Below are 26,583 nucleotides of genomic sequence, written 5' to 3'. Positions count from 1 at the left end.
ATAATATGGGCAATAATTAAGACAAGATATATGTTATTACAAATTGTGATACATATTGGTGAAGTGTAAGACAGTTTAGTAAATTGTCCTCTTCTTTCTCCCACTTAAATTGAGCAAATTTTCAGAAAGAAAATCATAAACAGTATTTGGAAAGATTTTTCCAAGACTGTGCCAATTATCAATAGGTTACACCAGAATAAAAAAGCTGCATTAGCCAGGAGTGGTGGTGCAAGCCTGTAATTCCAGAGACTCAGGAGGCTGAGGCAGGAGGATCCTGAGTTCAAAGCCAGCCTCAGCAACTTGGTGAGGCACTAAGCAACTCATTGAGACCCTGTCTCTAAATTAAATACAAAAAAGGACTGGGGATGTGGCTCAGTGGATGAATTCCCCTGAGTTCAATCCCCAGTACCAAAAAAATAAAAATAAATAAGAAAGAAAAAAGAAAAAGCTGCACTATACCAAAAAATGTCTACAGTTTTGTCACAAGGATTTTGATTTTGATTTCCTTTTCCTCTTTAAAATTGTGAAGAAGTCTCATTTGTCAGTAGGTCAGACCACCAGATTATTTGTTATTGGAAGTTCTAACAAAAATAGCAAGAAATATTTTACTAAGGAACAACTGTCTAATAGAGAACTAATAAATAATATACATAGTTGGCTCAAAAATCTTGTGTCTAAAGCTAAGACTTTCCAGAACCATCTGACTCTACCTCAGGACTGGTAAGAAATTTGTGGTAATTCCCTTTAAAGTCAGAAGTGATTAGTTTTACCTCATAACTTACAAGGTGAAGTGTAAGACAGTTCCGTAAATTATCCTCTAAGGACTTCTCCTTTCTCCCACTTAAATTGAGCAAATTTTCAGAAAGAAAATCATAAGCAATATTTGGAAAGATTTTTCCAACACTGTGCCAATTATCAATAGGTTACACCTATTGTATATTTTATTTAACCTTATATCCCCAGCATCTAGTAGACTGTGACTGGTACCAGACACTAGATGTGGAATAAATGCATGGATACAAAAATTTCACTGCAACCTTTTAAAAGGCACAGTAAAAAAACTGAAAAGAACTCAAACGTTGTGCATGATACTTCTCTTTTATTCTCCTCTGCCAAGTGATTTGTCAGGACTTAACTGAAATTAGAAGTTGGGTAATGATAGATGTTTTTTGGGGAGAAGTATATCCAGATAAAGCACCCATTCTCATACTTAAATATATTCTAGAAAAAGAGAGAAATTTTGTTGTGGCACTTCAAATGAACAAATTTCTACCAAAGGGTCAGAGTAAGAAAGATAAATTTTGGCTTATTATGAGGAAATTATCTAACAGTAAAGTAGCAATCGCCTTTTGTAATCTTCTGTCACGGGAGTTATTTTAAAAAGGTCCTGCCGCCGTGGTCATTGGTCAGCAGTGTGCAAGTGGTGGTTGGGAAGGGTGAAAAAGGGGATACGCTTAAATTTGGTAATAAAATGTCAATTCTGTCAAGTTAGCCTTGTTTCCTCTACTGGAGAGATAATGATACGTAGTGAATTTTGAACTAAGAGAAAAGACCTTTTAGCTCCAGGTCTATCATTTGTTTTGTTATGTCAGGCAATTTGCCTATAGCTTTTAATCTATAATTCTGGGTTATTAAAATATTTTGTCTTACTTTCCTCTCAGGATCACTGTGAGGATCATTTCAAAAATTTTTAAAGAAATAGGGATATGAATCTGCACTAAGCATAAAGCAAGTGATAATTTATTTTGATCTGTAGTTGCTTAAAGCCTAAAAAATTTTAATTAGAAAAGAACTTCAAGATTGTTGAAGAATGTGGAAACAGTAGAGAAGTATAAAAATCATGAAAGTGAAGATTGCTGTCCCCAGCCCTAGTCCTGTTTAGGTTTAATCGCTGTTAAGTTTCTTGTGAGTGTTTCTAGACAATATGTACATCTGTAGTGTGTACATCTAAGTGTGTATGCAATAAAGTATGTTTTCTTTCTCATATAGCAAAGTGAGTGTATCAGAGCATGGAGATTAAGTTCTTTGTTTTTAATGGGTGAATAATGTAATATAAACAGGAATTTACTTAATTACTTTTCTGTTAATAAACATTTGAGTTCTTTTTATTTTTTTATTGTGGCTTTTAAAAGGTTGCAGTGAAATTTTTGTATCCATGCATTTATTCCACATCTAGTGTCTGGTACCAGCCATAGTCTACTAGATGCTGGGGATATAGGGTTAAGTAAAATACACAGTCACTATCATAATTGAAGCTTATAATTTGGTGGGACAGGTGACAGACATTAGTCAAATAATCTTTCAAGTATGCTAATACCAATAGCAGTAAGAATTATGAAAGAAAAGTCTAAGGAGCCAAAGAGTATATAGCAGGATTAAGTTTGGAGTGTTTAGGAAGGTTCTTCTGAGATTGGAAGTATAGATAATATTTAACTGAATGAAATGGGAAGAGCATATGTCATCCTCTGGAGGCTGCTGTTTGTTTTATATGAATAGTCAGCATTGTTTTTAACTAGTATTTCCCAAAGTGTATTTTTTAGATCCCCAGAGACATGAGATTTTTGTAATAGGGAAATAGTAAATGTCATTACTTTGGAAATGCTATATTGCTAGATTTCACTATGGGGACAGGAATAGTGTGCATTGGCATGAACAACTGAGATGTTCTGCAGTTTTTTAGAAAATTAAGCTAAAACTTGCTTGGCTATGAACTCTAGTTTACAGAATACTTGCTGAATTAATTTATTGTGGAACACACTCATTTTGGAAACTGATCTTCACCTTGCTATGAAGATAGAAAATGAAAGTCTGACTATACTCTAGCTTTGGAAATACAGTGATATTAATAATAGCTAATATTTGTGTACTTAAGTGTGTTATGCACTAAGCCAACCTGCCACACAAGATCTAATCTTCAAAATAACACTAGGATAGATGCCATAATTATCCTATATCACATACTGGGAAATTAGTGCTTAGGGGAGTGAATTATGCACCGAAAGTTACATAAATTATCAGGTAGCTATCCATTGGTGAGGTGGAGTCTGTTTGAGGAGACCTTAGAGGGCAAGTAATTGAAAAGCCCTCTATTATATAAGTGTGTATGGATGTCTTTTTCTGTATTTTTGTGTGCAGTGGAGGCCTTGTGACTGAGGTCAGGATAAAGATGTGTGAACTTTATTGCTGCTCCTTCTGTTACACTTTGAATATGTTTTGTTCTGCAGAGGTTTGTGTGCTAACCACTTGGTCCTCAATGTTGTAGTGTTGAAAGGTGGTGGAACTTTTAAAGGATGAGTCCCAGTAGAAGGTGATTTAAGTACTTAGGAAGGTGTTGATCTCAGAAGTGATTGTTGTTGGTCTTGTGGAGTGAGTGAGTTTTCCTAATAGTTGAGTTCTTATAAAGTAAGACTATGTTATGTGCTTGGCCTCCTCTGCCTGTGGCTGTTTCCCTTTTTGCCCCTCTGCCATGTTGTAGTGCAACAAAGGGAACCTTCAACAAAGGCGGAATAGATGGGGCCTCCAGATCTTGGACTTTGAGTCTCCAAGACTGTGAGCTAAATAGACCTCTTTTCTTTATAAAGTACCCAGCCTGAGGTGTTTTGTTATGGAAACAGAAAATGGACAGAACACTGCCTGTTTGTAATGTTTAAAGGAAAGAGTCTCTCCTCATTGAATGTGGTTTCTGGAGTATCATATGCAGGTTGGGGTGGATCTTACCTAATAAGCCAGGCTTTCTAGTTAAGATTCCTTTTGCTCACTTAACATAAAAGAAGATGCTAAATCAGTCTAATCCCTCAGCTTCTGGTTTGCTTCAGACAAAAAGTTGTCTTAAGTTTAAACAACACAATTATACTTATTCAGCAGAATAGGAGTTTATGTTTACGAGGTTCTTTATTTGCAGTAGCCAAAATGGGGAAAGCCCCCAAATATTCATTATCAGGAGCTATATAAGCAAATTATGGCAGATACATACCTTGGAGTGTTTTTTCTTTTTCTTTTTTGATGGTACTGAAGATTGAACTCAGGGATGCACTACAACTGAATTGTACTCCTAGCCTTTTTATTTTCTATTTTGAGATAGGCTCTTGCTAAATTGCTAGACTGGCCTCTTGCCTCAGCCTCCTGTACTCTGTTATTTTCTAAAAAAGAATTACTGATACATACAAACTGTGAATGAATATCAAAAACATTATGTGGAGGGAAAATAAAAAAGAACATTCTGTATGATACCGTGTGTGGAAATTTAAACTGCAATTGCCTTGAGTGGTAGGGGGATTGACTAGAATAGGCATGTTCTGGGGTAGTGGATGGGTAAAGATCACAAAGTGAAAACATTTATCACACCTGACTGAATTGTACAGCTCAGTCTGTATATGCCACTCATGTAAATTTTGCCTCAATTAAAGATAGGTATTAGTTGGGCATGATAGCACATGCCTATAATCCTAGCAGTTCAGAATACTGAGGTAGAAGGATCCCAAGTTGGAAGCCAGTCTTCAGCAACTTAGGTCCTTAGTAGGTTAGCAACACTCTAGCTCAAAAAAAAAAAAAAAAGATTTGGTGTAGCTCAGTGGTAAATTGCCCCTGTGATCAATCCCTCATACCAAAAAATAGGTATTTCAGCAAAAGAACTGAGTTTGCTTTTTGTTTAGGGAAAGTTATAGGAACACTACCTTATCAGTACTTTTGAAAAAGAAAACATTTTTTCTTCAGGAGTGTAACAAAAACAAGTTAACACTCTTAACAGGTATTGAATATCTTAGCTAATCACAAATAACAATTCTACTAATTGTCTTTCAGTTTTTTCTATTCATAAAGTTTTATCTACAAACTCTAATGATACTTGAGTTTGTCTCTCTGTAAAAGTACAGATAATAATTACAGAGTTGATTTTGTACATTAAGTTACTGAGATTGGATTCTGTTTTTTTTTTTTTTTAATCTTACTCTAAGATAGTTTTAATCCTAATTTAGTTGCCCATGATACCTGACACTGTAAAATGAATGAATATATGCCTGTAATCACAGCAGCTTGGGAGGCTGAGCCAGGAGGATATCAAGTTCAAGGCCAGCCTCAACAACTCATCCGGGCCTTAAGCAACTTAGTGAGATGCTTTCTCAAAATTAAAAAAAAAAATGAGGGAGGACAGGCTGGGGATGTAGCAGAATAGTAAAGCGACCCTGGGTTATATCTCTAGTACCAAAATAAATAAATGAAATGAATAAAACTTTGCTGTGTAAAAACCTCTATATTATTGAAAAGGTTCTTTTTAATCCAGGTACTTTGGAATTGGATTATAGGATGTTATTGGATGTTTGTCCCATCTCCACCAGCTCAGGAATGTTAAGCTGTAGGGAACTGCCCCCGATTGGTTCAAGTAATCCTTGGTGTGAGTAACTTTCGTGTGAATGATAAAGTGCTAGTCCTGGGAATAAGTTTTATTTCTCAACCAATGGGTGTCAGCAATTAGGGGGTTAAGCCAGTGGGTTTCCATTGAGCAAAGCAGTTGAGCAGATGTAGACTCCACATTAGTTTTTTTTTTAATTTTTTTTTAAATTTTTTATTTTTTTTATTGTTGGTCATTCAAAACATTAGACTCCACATTAGTTTTGAGATGACTATCTTAGGTAATCTAGAGATCATTCTAGTGATATAGAGATCAGTCTCTTTTGATATTAAATGTATCGCCTGCTTCATTGATCTGGTTTTAGATTCAACATACCTTTTCAACTCATAAAGTGACTTAATTTATGACATGCACAGCATTGTGAGATATATATATATATATATATATATATATATATATATATATATATATACACATATCATACCTAATGAAAGTCACAGCACTAATAGAACTATTTGCTTTTCCCTTGTGTCTTTTTCATTGTTTTAAGTGCTGCATTCTATACTATTCTTTACCTTTCGTTTTCTCTTTCATACAAAATGATTCCTAGAGATTTCCATATACTTTCATTCCCGACTTGCTTCTGCTTGAAGCCAGTAAAACACTTCTGCACATTTCTTGATGTTGACACCTGCTACAAACAATATAATTGTTTTTCTGCATTAATCAAATATTTTAGACACTTCCTTTTATATATAATGAATAGCAACTGAAATTAATTTGTCTTGACTTGATCTGTTGGGTTAGGTAATGGTACTATGTTCACTATTGAATTAATTATGATATTTTATAATTATCTTATCAATACTTATTTCTACATAAAGTTAAATACTACATTGTTAGAAACAAATAAGTCTCAGAATTCTTCATCCAGGCATATTAGTTCATTGGAGAGAGGGGAAGTTATAATTTTTTATGAATTACCCACCAAAATGGTCCTTTGTCCTTTCAGAAAACACTGTGCAGAGAGTGGTACAATTGGACACAGAACTGGACTGAGAGTTACAGTCTGGCATTTGTTATTTTAAGCCATAGGGCTCTTTCCACACCTGCAGAAGTGTTATTGTAAGGTCATAGATAGGTGCACTGAGAATCTTCTTTGTCCTCAGAACACCCCTGCTGCTGGCTCACTTCATCCTCAATGGTCAGTTCTCTCATTTTTTTTTTTTTAAACAATGGCTTTTGTGAGATGAAGAAATGAGAAGGGGATAAAGCAATATAACATGCTCAAGGTTTCTTTCTCAACTTTTCCTAATCACTCTAGTCCAAGTAGCATTTAAATGTATTGAATGAAGTAAATAAATATTCTTTCTCTGATCTCCTCTGATGTGTGCAAGGCAGTGTACATAAAGGTATTTGGAATTAAAATTCTTTAGCTGTTAAATTAAGCAAAAAGGGAATTTGTTGGAACAATCCTAAGCTAGACTTATGAAGCTTACATAGGGTATTTATTTCTTTGGCTATTCCTCAGCCCCTGTAATAGAGATTGGACCCAGGGGCACTTTACCACTGAGCTACACCCTTTTTTTTTTTTTTTTTTTTGCAAGACAGGGTCCTGCTAAGTTGCCCAGGCTGATTATGCTGTCTTAGCCTCCCAAGTCGCTGTAGTAGCAAGTTTGCATCACTCTGCCTCATTTGGCTGATTTTTTATTGTCTAAGATTTCCTAGTCAGCCATCATTACTGGGAAATCTTACCCCATTTGGATTGCACATCTCCTAATCTGACGCAATCTTCCAACCCTATGGAGCCCCTCCCTTACCCTTCCATTTGCCTTCATGAATTTATAGTTTATTGTCACTAAATAGAGACATATACTTAAAATTTGTTACTTTCTTGCCATACCCGATTCTTCTGGGAATACTGTTTCTGAATAGACTTCTTAGGTGATATTTTTTTGCCTCACATCTTCACCTCCTCCCAGGTGGAACCTGACTCCCATTTGTTGTGTTAGTTCATTTCTTTTCACTCAAATGCTTTAGCTCTTCTGAAATACGTATCATCAGAAGAGTATCCCCTTTATCCCAGTACTAACCTTCTCATTACATGTCCTCATTAGTGACTGGCTCACTGCCTTTTCACATTTCCTGTCATCATACTTAGTAATTGCTATATACACCTGGATAATCCATCCAACATCTATCTCAGCTGTTAGACATCCTCCCACCTCAGAAGTCTACTCCCAAAGGCAAACTCTAACCTTATTGCTGCTGGTAACTGTTGTAACTTATAAACTTAACAACAACAAAGAAGTATCACCATCTACTGGTTTGCTTATGCCTCAACTATAAATTTGTGTGTGTATGTGTACATATTTAAACCGCATTAGGTGCTCTTGTCCGTTAATATTTCTACTTTCCACGGTATTTCATTCATGTTCTTACTTCTAACTCAGAGTCTGGTTTCATCAATATGACTATTCTTGACAGAATTCTAAGCCTACTTAGATCTAGATTTCTATTATTTTACCACCACACCTACCAAACTACCTATACCAGTACCTATATATCCTGCCTTCCTATTACAATAGATGAAATGCCATTCCCTCTTTAAGGCCAGCCCCTTCCCTTATATCCTGGAGTTCATCCTCTCTTGCCTATCTAAAGACTTAAAGGTGCAAAACTCCTTTGTTGTTCATATACTCTTATATAATCTTTCCATCTTTAATGACTTTATACCATTTCTTTAAAATTTTTCCTTAGAATCTATTTTTCTAGCTGCCACCCTATTTTTTTCTTCCCTTTATAGAAAAGTCCCTGCTTTTCCGCTTCTTTATGTGCCCTCCCCATTTTTTTTCATCTCATATTGTTTTTGCACCCATCATTTCACTAAAATCACTCATGATGAGGTCATGGATGTCTGTGATATACAAGATCTTTAGTAAAAAAATACTCAGTCCTTGGGCTGGGCTCAGTTGGTAGAATGCTTGCCTTGCATGCACAACACCCTGGGTCCAATCCCCAGCACCACAAAAAAAACCAACAACGACAACAAAAAAAAAACCAAATAAACAAAAATACTCAAACCTTTTTGCTCAGCAGTGTGAGAAGCCTTGGGTTCCATCTATAATAACACTAAACAAAACAAAATTTAGTCATTTCAGGTGAAAAAAAATGTGTCAATGTAGATGCATCAATAGTAATTTAGTCCACAACCTACCACGACATCTTTGTGCTTGTAATTCCTAGGTTTTGAACTCCAGGTCAAACTTTCTTCTGAGCTGCAGAGTTGTATGTTTAAGTATGTATTTGACCTCTGTTCTTAATATTTCTAAAAGGGATCTCCAACATAAGATGGCAAAGAAACTCTTTTTTTTCTTCTCTCAAAAATTTTTCCCCCATGTTCTGTAACTCTGTAAAGCACTCTACCATTTACTCAGTTCCTTAAACCAAAAATAAAAGTATCATCCTAGACTTTTGGCCTTTCTCACATTCCATGTTTCAGTTCATCAGCAAAATTGAACTGTTGTATTGTTGTATTGTTTTAATTTTTATAGCCTTATTACTTTTGGACATTATATTGTTTATTTTATTTATAGCTCACCTTAGAATATTATAAATAAAGGAAAGGATTTTTTTTATCCACAATACCTAGGGGTTTGTACATACAAGGTATTAAGTAAGTAGTTGGTGACTGAATAAATTAAATAAATATAATTGTATTTGGGGCTGGGGATGTGGCTCAAGCAGTAGAGCGCTCACTTGGCATACGTGGGGTGCTGGGTTCGATCCTCAGCACCACATAAAAATAAAATAAAGATATTGTGTCCACCGAAAACTAAAAAATAAATGTTAAAAAAAATTTCTCTCTCTCTTTAAAAAAAATAACTGTATTAAATGCTTTGACAAGAGGAGTACCATTATAATTAAAAAATAATGGGTGAGAAAGAGAATAACATAATTATTTTCCTCAAAGAGATAGTGGAGCTTGGTGATGTGGGATCAAGGAAGAATGAACCAGATGGAAGACTGGATGCATGTGAGTTTATATGTTGTTGATCAAAAGTTGAATGAGTTTAGCTTAATGTGAAAACAAAGGGAAATGAAAAAGGAATCAGGTAAAATTATTATACTGGACAATCTTAGAAACAGGGCTTTTCTTCATTTATCTTTGAGGGAAGAGACACATTGAAGGTGCCTCAGAAGTATTCCATTCAAGAGAGAAAGAGAGGCAATAGGTGAGTCTGTGAAGTTATCCCCTCACCCCAGTGATTATTCCAAAACAAGATTACAATTAGGCACTAATGCCTTTTGGCAAAATGAATGTATTACATTATGTGGCGACAAAAGCATAAGAAGGAAATCTCTCTATTATTAACTCTCTAGGGCAATTCTAGTAGTTGAATAAGACCTTTTTACCAAAAAGGGTAATCAGGTGGATTCATATTAGGCTACAAGTGAAAATTCGAATACTATCAATTTAGGCCATCATTCTTGTAAGTAGACACATAGTTGGTTTTGTTTTGGCTTTGGTCAGTTTACTGTGAAAAATAAAGACATTTTGAAGTATTTGTATCAGGTAGAGAAAAAAATCCTTTTCTGGTAAGATTTCAGATGTGAGGTTTTTTATTTTTTGGCCCAAAGTTATCAAGTTCTCATTCAAGACCATATCTACTAAAGGCAACTTGGTTTGGCAGAAAGATACTGATTTTGGAGTCAAAAGATGTAGGTCAATTTCTCTGCTATTTACTGGCTGTGTGATCTTGGACGAATATCTTAACTTTTCAGAATATTAATGGGTTTTAACTGTATTTCAAGTGTTAAAGTTTTTGAAAATGCCCATAAGGTGCCTGACATATAGTGTTGAACATTTCATAAATGTCAGTTCATTTCTTTATCTTGCTAAGACGTACATCATGCTCATGTGCTACTGCCTCAGTGATGCCTTTCCTGGTTGATCCTGGCTGGAATGTCTCTCTACTTCCCTGTGGCATTTGTTAGCCTCACCATACATAGGATGCATGTCATCTTAGTTATTAGTGTACATGTCTCGGCTTCTTTTTCTTATACACATACATAAACACTATCTACTAAAGACAGGGACTCAAAACATTTTTTAACTACTTATGGTGTATAATATATACCATGGAGCAACGATCCTATGAGGTGGCATGAAAGTATGGAAATTGAGTAGTTCTTATTGGCATAATATAATCGATTACTGATCTGTAATTAGGTTACCTATCGTTATTAGGTCACTATCATGTACCAAACACTTACAAAGATGAGTATGATATAAATTCTTCATTCAGAAATCTCATTTTAGTAGTTAATTTTAAAAGTGGAAAAAGGTAGACATAAAGCATTTTCACTTACTAAACTTTTTTATTGAAATATAACTTAAGGGAGCTGTGGCTGTGGCTCAGTGGTAGTACACTTGCCTGGCATGTGTGAGGCACTAGGTTTGATTCTCAGCACCACATATAAATAAATAAAATTAAATTTAAAAAAAAAGAAAAGAAATATAACTTAAATTGCCGGGCACGGTCACACATGCCTGGAATCCCAGCGGCTTGGGTGGCTGAGACAGGAGAATCACAAGTTCAAAGCCATCCTCAGCAACTGCGGGGTGCTAAGCAACTCATTAAGACCCTGTCTCTAAATAAAACAGAAAATAGGCCTAGGAATGTGGCTCAGTAGTTGAGTACCCCTGAGTTCAATCCCTGGTACCAAAAAAAAAAAAAAAAAAGAATAAAATGAAATATAACTTAAAAACATATAAAAAAGTATGTATATTATAATGCAATCCAACAAATTCTCACAAATGAACACAGTCATATAACTGCCACCTAGATCCAGAGAATGCCATCGCCTTCTCTTGGTCAGTATCATCTCTCCTTATCAAATATAGCCATTCTCTTCAAAAATATGAAGTATTTTAAAATAAGTCATAGCTTTTGGGGAAGAAAGGAGAGGGATATATAGGTACCTGGATGGCCAGCCTTTACAGAAATAATGTTAGTGAATATGGAAAAGCTCCTTGATGGATCGATCATCTTTCTACTTCATATGTACAGTACAATCTCAGATAATCCTTCTTTGGACTGAAAGAAATCAGTGTGATTTGATTTTTCAACAGTCCCTGTAGGGTTTTGGGTTTCTAAAAATATCAGGTGTAAGCTTGGACTTTCCCATAGCTTTGGGCTGATTATCTCAATTCCTTCCTAATTCTCTTCTCTTTTATCTGCTTATTCATGAGGTGGAATGACAGTTTTAGAACTTAATGGAGGACATTTCTTTGATATCAGGTTTATTTCTAGTTGGAACAATTGGGTCTACATTGTAATGTTAATGTAATTATTCAAATTGTTCTTTTGCAACTAAGTCAGTAGCTTTTTGTTTGTTTGTTTCTGCAGGAGCTTTTTTGTTTGTTTCAGCAGGGTAATTAACAAGAAAGTATTTCTTCTTGCAGGTAATGAAGCTATGTATGTGTAACAATTTTCAAGCTATGGTCCTTTAGCAGTAGAATTAACTTGGTGTTACTCAAACTCAGTTTTGAAGGCCATTTGAAATTATTAAGTCATTCACAACATCATGGATATGAAATATTAATTGAGTTTGGGATTATTTTACATACTTTGTTCTGTAAAGATTCATATATTATTAAATGCTCAGCCCTTTCCTACCAGGTGTCTGACTTGCTTGTTTTGAAATTACTCATGTCACTGAAGTCATTGATTTGCATAATATATTTGCTAGCATGGTATATACTTGTGTATGTTGAATGTTCAGTAGACCATCATTAACTTTTATCGAAAGACACTATGGAACATGATATCAAGTTTCATGTGAACATCAATGACATAATAGTGCTAGATATAGTCTTCAATAGAGTTAGAATAGTCCTGTGGGATAACTTGTCATGTATTATCTATATAAAAGAATATTATGGCCAGGCTCAGTGGCGCACACCTGTAGTCCCAGCAGCTCAATAGGCTAAGGCAGGGGGATCAAAAATTCAAAGCCAGCCTTAGCAATTTAGTGGGACACTGTCTCTAAATAAAATACTTAAAGGGCTGGGGATGTGGCTCAGTGGTTAAACGCCCCTGGGTTCAATACACAACGGGGAAAAAAATAAAGAATATTATGATTGCTTTTACATACATAATATTTGAATTTATATTCATTATTGAAGTCAAAGGAGACAATGGACTAACTCCCTTGTGTACTGTGTGGCTTGGGGAGAAAAGGGACAAAGAAGTAGAATTCTGTAAAACTGAACCCATATCTGAGGGGATTGTTTTAACTTAGTTGGTAGCTTATGACAAAAATCAGATCTTTTATAGGAAATAAACAAGTTATTTAAATATCTGAATGTAGAGACCCTTTAAACTGTCCTATCTTCATAATAAAAATTCAAAGAAATTTAAGATATAAAGTAGGTAGTAATAGACTTGTTCAAATCAAGGAAGATGAGGAAAAAATGATTAAAATAAAGAAAAAATCATTTTCCCAAAGTTGAAGAAAATCTTAGACCCTGTCAAGTGCTTTACAGGAATATTGCAGAAAAAAAGATATTACCTAGACATAACAGTGTGATGTTTTTGAACTCTAATGATAGAAATTCCTACCAGTTTCCAGGAAAAAGAAAAAGATAGAGATTACCCATAGGTCACCATAACACTACAGGCATCAGATTTCTCATTTGCTACTTGTAAAAAATAGGGCAAGGTCTACAAAGTGCTATAATGGGAGCATTTTTAATTTAGAATTCTTTATAGAACTAAGTTATAGCTTTTTTTTTCTAGAACTAAAAAAAATCATTTGCACTAAATTTTGTCAAAAGAAAAGGTGTGTGTGAGGGGGTACTATCCAGAAACACTGGGTCATACACTCCTGCAATCCCAGTGATTTAGGAGGCTAATACAGGAGGATCACAAATTCAAGGCCAGCCTCAGCAATTTAACAAGGCCCTGTCTCAAAACAAAGATTAAAAAGAGCTGGGGATGTAGCTTAGTGATAGAGTGCCCCTGTGTTCAATTCCTAGTGCTTGAAAAAAAAGGGGGGAGGGGGATTTTTTTTTTTTTTTTTTTTTTTTTTTTAGGAATTTCTCCAGACTATAAAAAGACATGTGGAAGCTGTGCACAGTGATGAATGCCTATAATCCCAGTGATTCAGGAGGCTGAAGCAGGAAGATCACAAGTTCAAGGCAAGCCTGGGCAATTTAGGGAGGCCTTGTCTCAAAAAATAAAAAGGACTGGGGATGTAGCTCAGTGACAAAGCATCCCTGAGTTCAGTCTCTAGTACAAAAAAGAAAGGAAAAAATAAAAGACATAGAAGCAGAAATAGTGATAAATCATGAATCTAGTAAAACTGAATTGATTTTAAATAAAGATTGATAATATGGCAATGAAATGTAATGCTTTTGTTAAAATGAATCATAAAATAGAAGAGGTAAATCTTTTAGAAGTATAATATCTAGACTCATAGCGCCAGATTTCAACCAAGCCTAGGAGTTAAAAATAAATACAGGCTAAAGATTTTGTCTGATTGGGGGTGGTAGAGACGCCACATAAGAGAAAAATCAGTGTTGCCATCAAGATTTTCAAGTCTGACTGCCTATTGTTGCTTGATATTTGTGCTAGGCATTGTGGAGACGAAAATAAGAACAATTCTAGCTTTCATGGTGTTGAAAGTCTAGCAGGGGCCATAAAATCACTGTACAGAAATAATAGTGAGCAAACTAGTAATTTTACTAAGAGCATCTTATAAAACAAGTTTTTTTAATTAAAAATAGCTGAATTAAGGGTTTGAAATGAGTTTTCAATTAGTAAAAATTTGAACTGCAATATTGTTCAGATACTTGAGCGTTTAAAACGTGGGATTTCTCATTTTTGATTGAAGCAGTTCTTTGAATCACCTCATTCTCTATGAGACCCAAAATCAAGTCACATGCATGTCAGGAAAGGCTGAAAAACAGTGGCCTGAGATAATTATCTACACATTATCCACATTATCTTTCCTGCTTCTGCTTGTGGTTAAAGCCATTTCTGATCTTAACTTCTGACTGTAGAGGTACAAGGAAGGTTTGAAGGAAGAGAAGTTGCTGTTATAAATTATCAGTGCATCACCGTAGACTTTGATCTGAAACCTTTTGAGGACTTACTGTATTTAAGATTAACAGTAGCCACCGAAAGCATAAAATGCCTCTTCCATCTGTCACACCTTATAAATTTGTCATATGTAATAGAAATACATTACTCACATCAGATTGGAGTTGAATGAAATTTGATTTAAAAAAAAACTTAATCTGGAGGCTATCAATTAGCCTGGGTCTGAAGTGATTCCCATTCAGTCCATATCCTTCTGAAAGCCCAGTTTAAGAAGCCAACCAGTTAATCTCTTACTTTAAATATCATTTTAACTCTAAAAATGATGCTTTCTCTTCCGACTTATTTTATGCCCGTTAATTTAGTCTTTCCAACTATATTTTAAGTAACATGAGGAAGGAACTATGCATCATAAATCTTCTGAATCTTTGAGATGGCTGGTGTACATACCAGCTACCCTTACTCCTTTTAATTGTTTCTGTAGGCAGCAGAGAGATGGTCATGATACATGCTGTGCTTAATTCTAATCTACAATATATTTATAGTTTGGTAAGTTGAAAGGAGACCTAAACTTGGAGTTAGAGCAACACCAGTAGTAGACTCCCCCCGACTGCTAGTGTGGCTACTGAGTCACTTTTTATGTAATCTTGGGTGAGTTACATCAACTTGCTATAAGTTAGAATAACAACAAATACAATAACCACTTTCTTCCCTCTGTACAGGGATGATTTGAAAAAACCAGGATTTGTATAACAAAAAAGAATTGTATAACAAATTCAGATTTTAGGACGGGTTATGGCTCAAAAGTAGAGTGCTTGCCTAAATAAATAAATAAAATAAATAGATAAAATTCAGATCTCAGAAAAACTATAGAAATACAAGGTAGGACTATATTTTGTTATAGGTGATTTGCATTCTTTGCTCAGTATATTTTAATTTTATATTCTTGTCATCAAAATATCTTTATGTTATTTCTCTTTTAAAGATAAGAAAATGCTCTCAGCTGAAGGTTAGGTAAGTCATATGTGAAAACTGAGCTTTAAACTAAATGAATCATGGTACAAACCTAAATTTTTCCTCATGTGACTTGACTCCTGAATCCATTATCAGTATAAATAGATTTTTTTTTTGATGTGTTAATATGACCAGAGCAGGGCAACTATCTTTGAAGAAGTTTACTAGCTTCAAGATGTAATTGTCTTCTTACATCTGCCCCAAATAAATGACTTAAAACATGGTTTTATTTTAAAAGATAAAATCATTTGGTTTGTGGATATTACCAATTAATATGCTTGAAAATGTTAAATCCACAAGTTCCTAAATATGGTATTAGGGGGAAAGAAATGTTCTTTTTTTATTTATTTATTTAGTACATGTTAAACAGTGGTCAGTCAATTGTTTGTCTTAATATCACTAACTTAGGGCATAGCATACTGGTTGGACAAGATCTCAAATTGTGACTAACTTCTAATGAGTGGTTATAAAAACATTTGTGTTGCCTTGTGACACTACACCATTGCTGCTTGAATAGGGCTTTTTGCATTCCAGTTGAATTGTACATATGTTGGCCTGTATTGTTCAACAATTAGGTATCCTTCATTGTTTAGATAGGTGGTGATAGAAAACTAAATCCTCCTATCTTAGAACACTGCTTAACAAACATAATGGTTTCTTTCTAAATGAGGTTTTCTAACTTTGCAAGTTTTCTTTGTGCTTTTAAACAAATAATGTACTGCATACTATACATCAGTTAAAATATCAGTGTTAGAATAAGTCAGAACACTATACAAATTGAAATGTATACTCTGCAAAATGGGGGGGGGGCTTGTTTGTTTGTTTGTTTGTTTTTGTTTTCTAAAATTTAAAAGAACTTGAAGGCTGTAGAGGAAACACTTTCTACTTGTAACCTAATAGCATGCCCTAAACTAAAAAGCATCTTTTTACGGGTGCTACCTGTGCTGCTCTCGATTAATTTTGTGACCTCAGGCAAATCTCTTAATTCTCTGAGCCTTAGGTTTCTCATCTGCAAAATGAGGATAATTATGTCGACTCTTAGCCACAGGAATGTTGTAAAAACAACAGGGAGAATTTTTATAAAGGATTAGACATGTGATTTATAGATTTATGGTAGCAGTCTTTTATGTACAAATTATTTAGCTTGCTATTATTTTTATGATAAAAACCAAAAGACCTGATATATAGTAAACTATGTAAAGAGCTCTTTCCCAAATACACTGACCAAAATACAGCTATGTCTATGCATGTGAAATCACTGGAAGATTTGTGTAAGAAAAAGAACATTGATCAGAAACATCAAATCAGGCAGGGATTTAAGTGACAAGGACAGCAGAAGACCCCTTGAGAAGACAGAAACGCACACACATATATATAGTTTTGATGTACCTTACTGGGAAATAATATATCAGAAATTTTCTTCCTTGTCCTTCTCCAGAATATTTGTTACTTACCTGTTAAGATATACTGTCTTCTGTATGTAATAAGAGCATGTGAACAGTGGAAGCAGAAACAAAGACTGAGAATAACTGATCTAGAAATTACCCACATTTCCTAGTGTGTTTCCTAATTTTAGATTCCCTAACTAATTAAGTTTTGGTCTGACATTTGATCTTATTAAGAAATAGAAAAGAATGAAGAAGGAATAGTTTTCCATCCATTAGTGTACTTTGATTGGACTAAATTCCAGGAATAGGAATAAATTCTATTTTTCTAATCATGAGGAAGTCAGTAGAAATAACAGATGTTTTCTATATTGTGCTATGCCAGGGTCAAACGGTGTCTGAATTAAGGAACTTTATAAGACAGATTGAAAAATCTGGGGAAAATTACATTTGGGGCTGATGTCCTTTGTTACAAATGTTAGAAAAGCTTTTTAAATGATATATTAAATAATAGCCCTTCTGGATTACTGATTTATGCCTCTAGCATGGCTTTTCCTGTCGATTCTGGGATTATTTTGGGGACTAAGATATTTGATACATTCCTCAAGCATACAGGTAATCTAGTATATATATATTTTTTTTTCAAAGATTTCTTCAAGTCACTTGTTTAGTACTCAAGATACATCTTGCCAAAGAATTGATGCTCTCAGTAGTGAAACTAAAAGTCAGCTATTGATTTAGTCTCTAGAAGAAAAGTTACCTGGAATAGTAGGGCATAATATGGAATTTAGAGTCATGGGTGTTGTCTTGAATAATAATTAATAGACATAATAGTTTAGGCAGATTATTTAATCTGTCGGATTTCTTTGTATGTAGAGTAAGAATAACATGTTATCCATCAAGGTAGTTAATATAATTAACTGAGAAAATTGATTTTTAAGTGATATCAATGACAAGTATAGTTTGGTAATAGCTGACAAATACTTAGAACTGTACAGAACACTTGCCAGGTATTTATTTCCCCCCCCCTTTTTTTTAAGTGCTGAGAAATGAACCCAGTGGTATTCTACCACTAGCCACACATACACCCAAGCCCATTTTATTTTTTATTTTGATAGAGTCAAAGTTGCCCAGGCTGGCCTTGAACTTGAGATTGTCCTCCCATAGCCTGCCTAGAAGCTTGCTACAGGCAAGCACCACTACACCCAGCTATTATTATTTCTTATCTATACTAACTAATGCTGTTTCAGTTGTGATAATCATAACTTTCTTTCTAAGGTAAAGTATATCACCTTATTAAAACTTGTATTCCCAGTAGCAGAGGTGAGGTTTTGTTAGCAATGTCAGTTTGTTTCATCTGCTTAGAAGAGAAGTTCTTCAATTTTGTGTGCTTAAGAATCGTCTGAAGGCTTGTTCAAAATGCAGAATCCCAGATGCCAGGAATTCTTAATATCTTGGTGTTGAGCCCAAGAGTGACGTTCTTAGCAAGCCTTGAAGGTGATTCTGATATACATGGTCCTCAAACCACACATGAAAATACCAGGTAGTTACCTTCCCCCATATAAATGTGCCACTCTACTGTACATAAGTAACTTTCCAAGAATCAGACTTGTTCAGTTTATGCTTTTAAGTGTACCTTGGAAGGTGAGGATGAGGGAGAGAGATGGGTTGTTATGTAAACTCACCCTTTATGGGCTCTTGGCATTAATTGTGCCTTGCTCTAGAGCATTGTCCATCCTTTAAGTGTCATCTGTGCCACAAAAACTCCTAACTGACAAAATCAAACATATCAAGGAGTGTGCTTGGAAATCTGAATTTTAATGTACTCTAAAATTGGGATTTCAGAACTGGCTTAAAAGTCACTCTTCCCAAACTCTCCCCAGTCTTGACTTTGCCCCAACACTGTATTAGTCATTTTATCACTAACCATTTACTGGCTATAAGTCATTTTTCATCTTCATCATCTCCCATGTTTGTGTCCATCTTTCTGTCAACCCTGCCACAGCCAACTGTACTGTTTAAGGATATCATTTCTAGATTACTTCAGTAACTTCCTAAGTGATCTCATCCTTTCTTTTATCTTTAATTGCTGCTCAAAATCTTATCCAGTCATATCCCTTCCCTAAAGAGGCCAAATTCTTCAGCTTGGCAAACAAGATCTCTTATAATTTAGCTTATTCTTCCCATTGTCTTCATCCCCTTTTATCTAGCCCTTCTAACTGTTTGCAGTTTTCCAAATAGACTATATGCTTTCTCATGCTCCGTGAGGGCTTCTGCGTGTACTGGCACTGGATTTGCTAGGTATAGAATGATACCAAAGCATACTTTGTCATAGTAGTTTCCACACTGCTGTATTTATCTCAATGGGAAAAAAAAAAATCAACAGACATTATCAATAGACAATCAACAGACATTATCCGTGAAAGACATTGTCTGTTTATTAGCTCAAGAACAAGGATCCTACCTTTTTTTTTTCCTAACCTGTATCCCACTATCAAATATATGCCTAGCCAATAATAGGCATTCTGTACATCTTCTGAATTCAGTGCAGAATTTGATGAGAAGTACCACAGGTAGTTTTGGAGGATTGCTTGAAAAGCAAAACTAGAATAGGAATGAAGACTTTAACACACAAATATGGAGGGAAGGAGGAAAACTTAGGAGAAAGAAGAATGCAGGTTTTATACTACCAGATTTATTTACTTGGGAGTGTTTAGATGCTTGAGAGGAAAACAGGTCATAGGCTCAGAATGGAAAGTAGATATCAAATTGTGTAGAGCTCTGAATATCTGCCTAATAAATGCCTTAAGGAATTTGTGTTTTGACCAGAAGAGAAACATAGCCAGGTATCTGTTAAAATGTGTCTATAGGATAGAAAATTCTGGGAAGATGGCTTAGTAGAAGGCACTGAGGATTGGTCTCACCGCCTAAGCAGCAATTTCACTGAAAAAATATGTCTATATAAATGGTTGGCACTTTGGAGTCTGTTGAAGGCTTGAAGCTTCAGGGAAAGACTGGGATAATAAATTTTGGTCAGTTTCAGTAGAGTTCATCCATTCCCATTGCAGACCTTTTCTCCTCTGAATGAAATGACTTCTAGGAGACTTAAAGACCCAACATTTGGGGGCTGGGGTTGTGGCCCAGCAGTAGAGCGCTCCTCTAGCACTTAGGCCCTGGGTTCGATCCTTAGCACCACATAAAAATAAAATAAAGATATTGTGTCCAACTACAACTCAAACAAAACAAAAAAAAGACCCAACATTTTTTTCCCTGTCTTCAGTTTTCTCTTTTTTTCCCCTTTGGAAGTCACACATTGAAGAATAGGACATTCCAAGGCAAATGCGTTTGTGGGAAAAATTAGAAAGTCCCCATATACATCCAAAGAAAGTCTGGCTCTTTATAAAAGAGTTGCCTCAGGCTAATTGTTGACACAGAAACAGTATACAATAATAATTTTAAATCAAATGGAGGAAGGGGATATCTGACCTCCAGAAAAAACACTGTTTTAGTAAGATTTTTTGCTGCTGTGATCCAAGGACCTGGCAAGAACAATTAGAGAAGAAAAAATTTATTTGAATGGACTCATAGTTTCAGAAGTCTCTGTCCATAGACAGCCAACTGCATTCCTCAGGGTGGAAGATTGTGGTCAAGGAAGCCTTGGAGCAAGGCACACAGGAAGTAAAGAGAAAGAGAGAGAGCTCCACTCTTCAGGGACAAAATATATACCCCAAAGGCACATCCCCCAATGACCCACTTCCTCAAGCCATACCCTACTTTCCTATATTTATGACCCAAGTTAATCCTTATCAGAGGATTAATGCACTAATTAGGTCAAGACTCTTATAACCCAATTATTTCACCTCTAAGCTTTCCTGCATTGTCTCACACCTGAGCTTTTTGGGTACACCCAATTTTCAATCTATAATAACCACATTATTCAGATGTCTGGTTTTCAGCAAAAAATTCACAAGACATACAGAGAAAAAGGAAATTATGACCCATTAAATGGAAAAAAACTAAATCAATAGACATTGTCCCTTAGAGGCAACTGATGGTAGATCTATTAAACAAGGAATTTTAAATAGCTATCTGAAAGATACTCAAAGTACTAGAGAAAGATAAGAAGAAAGCTAAGAAAATGATGTGAAAACGTTAGTAAAGAGAGAAAAAAACCTAAAAAGAAACCGAAAAGAAATTCAAGAACTAAAAAGTATAGTAACTGATATGAAAAATTCACTAGAGGAATTCAAAAGTAGATTTGAGCAGGAATAAAACAGAATCAACAAACTTGAAGATAGGAGAGTGGAAATTATCAAGTAAGAGGAACAGAAAGGGAAAACAATGGAAGGAAAGTGAACAGAGTCTAAAGGAGCTCAAGTGGAACACATTTATTGTGGGGTTCCAGAAAGAGAGAAAATGGCAAAAAATATTTGAAAGAATAACAACTGAGGGGATGGAGTTGTAGCTCAGTGGTAGAGTGCTTGCCTGGCAGGTGTGTGGCATTGGGTTCAATCCCTAGCACCATGTAAAATTAAAGGGATTGTGTCCATCTACAACTAAAAATAAATAAATAAGCAAATAAAAAAATAAAACTTGATGAGACATGAATGTAAAAATTCAGGAAACTCAACATGAAGAAAAATAAACACAAGGACATGTACATCGAGACACATTATAATTGAGCAGTTGAAAACCTAAAAAATCTTGAAAGCAGTGAGAGCGGTGACTCATCACACAAGGGATCCTTGATAACATTATCAGCAGATTTCTTATCAAACTTGGGAGGCCAGATAGCAGTGGACTGATAAAAAAATTAAAAGAAAAAAACTATCAACCAAGAATCCCATGTCTGACAAAACTGTCCATCAAAAATAAAGGATTAATTAAGATGTTCCCAGATAAAAGGTGAGAAAGTTTGTAACTACTAGATTTGCTTGTGTAAGAAATGCTGAAGGGAATTCTAGAGGTTGAAATGAAGACAATGGGTAGTAACCCAAAGTTTTGTGAAGAAATAAAGATCTCAGTTAAAGTAAATTCATAGACAGTTATACAAGCTAGGTTAAACAGGGTGTGTAACTCCACTCTTTGTTTTCTATTTGATCTGAGAAATAAACACATTTTTTAAAAAAAGTATTAGTCTAAGAGCTAGAATTATTGTAACAAGTGTTTATAATTCCACATTTAAGAGTTGAATCCATTTTAAAAAGTAATTGTTTTGGGGCACACATGTTTAAAGAACTAGTTTTATGACATCAGCAACTGAAACTGGTAAGGATGGAAATTAAAGGAGCAGAGTATTTGTGTATTATTAAAGTCAAGCTATATTATAAATTTGCTTTAAAACTTTAAGTGCAATCCCATGACAACCACAAAGAAAAAATAGTTTATAGAATATACATATAAAGAAACAATAAAATAATTTATAAACATTTCACTACAAAAAAAAAATCAACAAAATACAATAGGAGACGAAAATGATGGCCAAAACAACAACTATAACAACAACAAAAAATAAGGCATACAGAAAATAAATAACAAAATGACAAAATCAAATCCACACCCCCCCCTTTTTTTTTTGATGGTGGTACTGGGGCTTGAATTCAGGGACACTCAACCACTGAGCCACATCTCCAGCCCTATTTTGTATTTTATTTAGAGACAGGGTCTCACCCAGTTGTTTAGTGCCTAGTTTTTGCTGAGGCTGGCTTTGAATTTGGCAATCCTGTCTCAGCCTCCCAAACCACTGGGATTACAGGCATATGCCACTGTGCCCAACTTAAATCCCTTCTTAGCACTAATTATTTTTAAGCGTAAATGCACTAAACACTCCAATCAAGAGAAAGATTGTGGAGGTATTATTGTCTACAAAAGACTCAGTTTAGATCCAATAAGTTAAAAGTGAAGAGAATGGGGGGAAAATAGCCTGTGTTAAATAGTAACAAAAATAGAGCAGGAATGACTTTGCTAATCTCAGACAAAATAGAGTTTAAATTTTTAAAAAAATTACAGAGACCAAAGACATTATATTAATAAAAAGTTTTAGAGGATATAACAATAGTAAACTTATTTTGATCAGTTTTTTCACCACTGTGACTAAATGACCTGACCGGAACAATTGTAGAGAAGGAAGAATTTATTTGGGGGCTCATGGTTTCAGAGGTTGTAGTCAGTAGAAGACTGGCTCCATTCCCCAGGGGCTTCAGGTGAGGCTGAACATCACAGCAGAAGAGTGTGGCGGAGGGAATCGGTACATGTGGTGATCACTAAACAAAGAGAGAGGTCTCCACTTGCCAGATACAAATTTAAACCACAAATTGACGCCCCCAATTCCCACTTCCTCCAGCCACACTCTATCACTTCAGTAACCACTTAGTTAATCCCTATCGGGATTAATTCACTTACTGGGTTAAGACTCTCACAACCCAATCACTTCTCCTCTGAATCTTCTTGCATTGTCTCACTCGTGAGCTTTTAGGGGATGCCTCATATCTAAACCATAACAACATGTATGTATGTAATGACAGACCATCAAAATCTGTGAAGCATAAGTTGAAAGGAGAAGAGGGAAGTAGTTCCATAATAATAGTTGGAGACTTAAATACCTTACTTTGAATAATGGATTGAATAGCCAAACAGAAGGAAACAGAAGACTTAACAACAAACCAACTAAATATAACTACCATTTACGGAATGCTAACCACCAACAACAAAATATTCTTCCAACAACAACAAAATATTCTCATAAGTGCACTCAGGACATTAGGGATAGACCACCTCTTAGGCCATATATTAAGTACCAGTAGATAGATATCATTCAGAGTACCTTCCCAACCATAGTGGGATGCAGTGAGAAATTAGTAACACAAGAAAAACTTGAGGGGCTGAGGCTGTAGCTCAGTGGTAAAGTGTTAGCCTCGTATGTGTGAGGCACTTGGTTCAATCCTCAGCACCACATAAACAACTACAAATAAACATTAAAATAAGAAAAGTGAGAAAATTCACAAATATGTGGAAGTTAAACACAGTCTTACCCAATGGATCAATGAAGAAAATCACAAGGAAAATTAGAAAATGCTTAGAAACAAATGAAAACAAAAACAATATACTAAAACTTATGGAATACCACAAAACAACACTATGGAAGATATTTATAGCTGTAAACAAATGCTTATGTTAAAATATAAGAATGATTTTAAATTAGTGATGTAACTTTACAATTTAAGAAACTAGAAAATGAAGAAACTGTATCCAAAGCTACTGAAGGAAAGAGATATAGTACAGCAGAGATGAATTAGAACATAAAAACAATAGAGAAAATCAGAGGAACTAAAGGGTTTTTTGTTGTTGTTGAACCCAGTGGTATTTAACCACTGAGCCACATCCCCAACCCTTTTTATTTTTTTAAATTTTGATACAGGGTCTCACTAAGTTACTTAGGGCCATGCTAAATTGCTGAGGCTGGCTTTGAACTTGCAATCCTCATACCTCAGCCTCCCGAACAACTGGTGTGTGCCACTCTGCCTGCTTAAGAGTTGTTTTTTGAAGATATCAACAAAACTGTCAAACCTTTAGCTAGACAGACTAACAAAAAAACAAAACAAAACACTTAGATTACTAAAACCAGAAATAAATTGCAGAAATGAATGCCCATTCTGCAGAAATAAAAAGGATTATAAGACAATAGTATGTCTATATAGAGAATAATGTTCAACAGGAAAAAAGCATTTTGCCAAAGACATACAAATGAGCAATAAACATGTGAAAATGTGCTTAACATCACTGATCATTGGGGAATTGCAAAGTAAAACTACAAGATAGGATTGCCATAGGATCCCTATTATGAAAAAAAAAAATCAAATGTTGATAAGACTGGAGAAATTGGAACCTTTGTGCTCTGTTGGTGAAACTAAAATGGTAAAGCTACTGTGGAAAGTGGCATGGAGTTTTCTCAAAAACTTAAAACGGAGCCGGGTGCAGTGGTGTACACCTGTAATCCCAGTGGCTCTGGAGGCTGAGACAGAAGTATCATGAATTCAAAGCCAACCTCAGCAAAAGTGAGACACTAAGCAACTCAGTGAGAGCTTGTCTCTAAATAAAATACAAAATAGGGCTGAGGATGTGACTCAGGTTGAGTGCCTCTGAGTTCAATACCTAGTACAAAAAAAAAAAAAATTAAAACGGAATAATCATTCTGGGCATGTTCTCCAAACACAAAAAAATCAAAAGCAAATTGATTTTCTATTTGTTTGTTTGTTTGGTATTAGGAATTGAACTCAGGGGTGCACTACCACTGAGCTACATCCCCAGACTTTTTATTTTGAGAAGGATCCAAGTTGCCCAGATTGGCTTTGAACTGGTGGCTCATCCTGGTTTAGCCTCCTAAATAGCTGGGTTTTTTATTTACTGAAAATGTTCAACAGGTACAAAGGTAAGTGAAGCCAATTATGTTAAAACTCTCAGTACCCATTTTTTAATTCTTGTTAAGGCAAAAATTTACCTGTTGTCGAGAGAGAATTACTTCTGTGTTTTGTATTGACGATGTTTTTTTAAAAAATATTTTTGTACTCAAGAGGCTGAGGCAGGAGGTTAGTTCAAAGTTCATAAGACCCCATCTCAAAATGTAGGAGATGGAGTAGGAGCTTGCTCTGTCATGCCACACATCAATCTGGTATTACAGTACCTCCAGGAATAGTACACCCCCTGCGGGGGAATAAAACTCAGTTAAAGGAAAGAAATAAAAGTGAATTTTGGGGGGCTGGGGATGTGGCTAAAGCGGTGGCGCGCTCACCTGGCATGTGTGCGGCCCGGGTTCGATCTTCAGCACCACATACAAACAAAGATGCTGTACCCGCCGATTACTAAATAATAAATATTTTTAAAAAAAAGTGAATTTTGGGGTGTGTGTGTATGTGTGTATTATATAATATGTATACACACACACACACACATATACATAGTTGTAACTCAGTGGTGGCATGCTTGTCTAGCATGTGTAAGGCCCTAGGTTTGATTCTCAAAAGAGGGGGGATGTATTTGGAAAAGAAAATCGCCTTAATGGATTTTCTCTTACTGCTAGAAAAAGGTACTGCCACATTGTGTTTTTGCCTGTAGACAGGTGTGATTCTATTTAAGTGTCTGCATTAAGATTGTCAGTGAAAATCTAGATAGTTTGCTTGGTTGTTGTAACAACAGTAGATAGTCTGTACATAGACCCTCTCTGTATATTTGCAACTGACAGTATCTGTGTATCGACCTATTAAGAGAATAGCCCTCTGTTTGGGATGATCAGAACTCATTTTAGATTCAGATGTCTTGCAGATGAAATGTGATTGTTTATTGTTGCAGTTGATGTTTGTTAAAGATTCCAGCCATAATAAGAAAAGTAGGAGGAGGGAATCAAATATTATTTCTTTACTTCTAGAAAAAGCTATGTTCTAAGTGTATTTATTGAACAAGAGGAACATTTTTAGCATATATTTTGAATTCTCTTATTGGTATTTTAAAGATTTGTGATGACTTTAGAGTGAATGAGAGAAAGATGAGCTAGACTTCAAGGAAGAAAATAATTTTGTCTCATAGTAGAGGCATGCTTTGTTTTATGGTTTTAAATTAAATTTGTATAAATAAAAACTAAATATGGGAGCTGGAGTTGTGGCTCAGTGGTTGAGCGCTTGCCTCGCATATGTGAGGCACTGGGTTTGATTCTCAGCACCACATATAAATAAAGGAA

The 26,583-nt window shown here is 35.2% G+C and overlaps 1 protein-coding gene across 3 annotated transcripts in view; it reads left to right on the top strand.

Moving 5' to 3' along the window:
- Positions 1-26,583, top strand: part of C4H9orf85 (chromosome 4 C9orf85 homolog) — a 62,205-nt gene that overhangs the window by 1,472 nt on the left and 34,150 nt on the right. The window lies entirely within an intron of this gene.

Source organism: Ictidomys tridecemlineatus, chromosome 4, assembly GCF_052094955.1.
Source record: "Ictidomys tridecemlineatus isolate mIctTri1 chromosome 4, mIctTri1.hap1, whole genome shotgun sequence".
Lineage (NCBI taxonomy): Eukaryota > Metazoa > Chordata > Mammalia > Rodentia > Sciuridae > Ictidomys > Ictidomys tridecemlineatus.
Note: the sequence above shows the minus strand (reverse complement) of the source record. Positions and strands in the feature narration are given on the sequence as shown.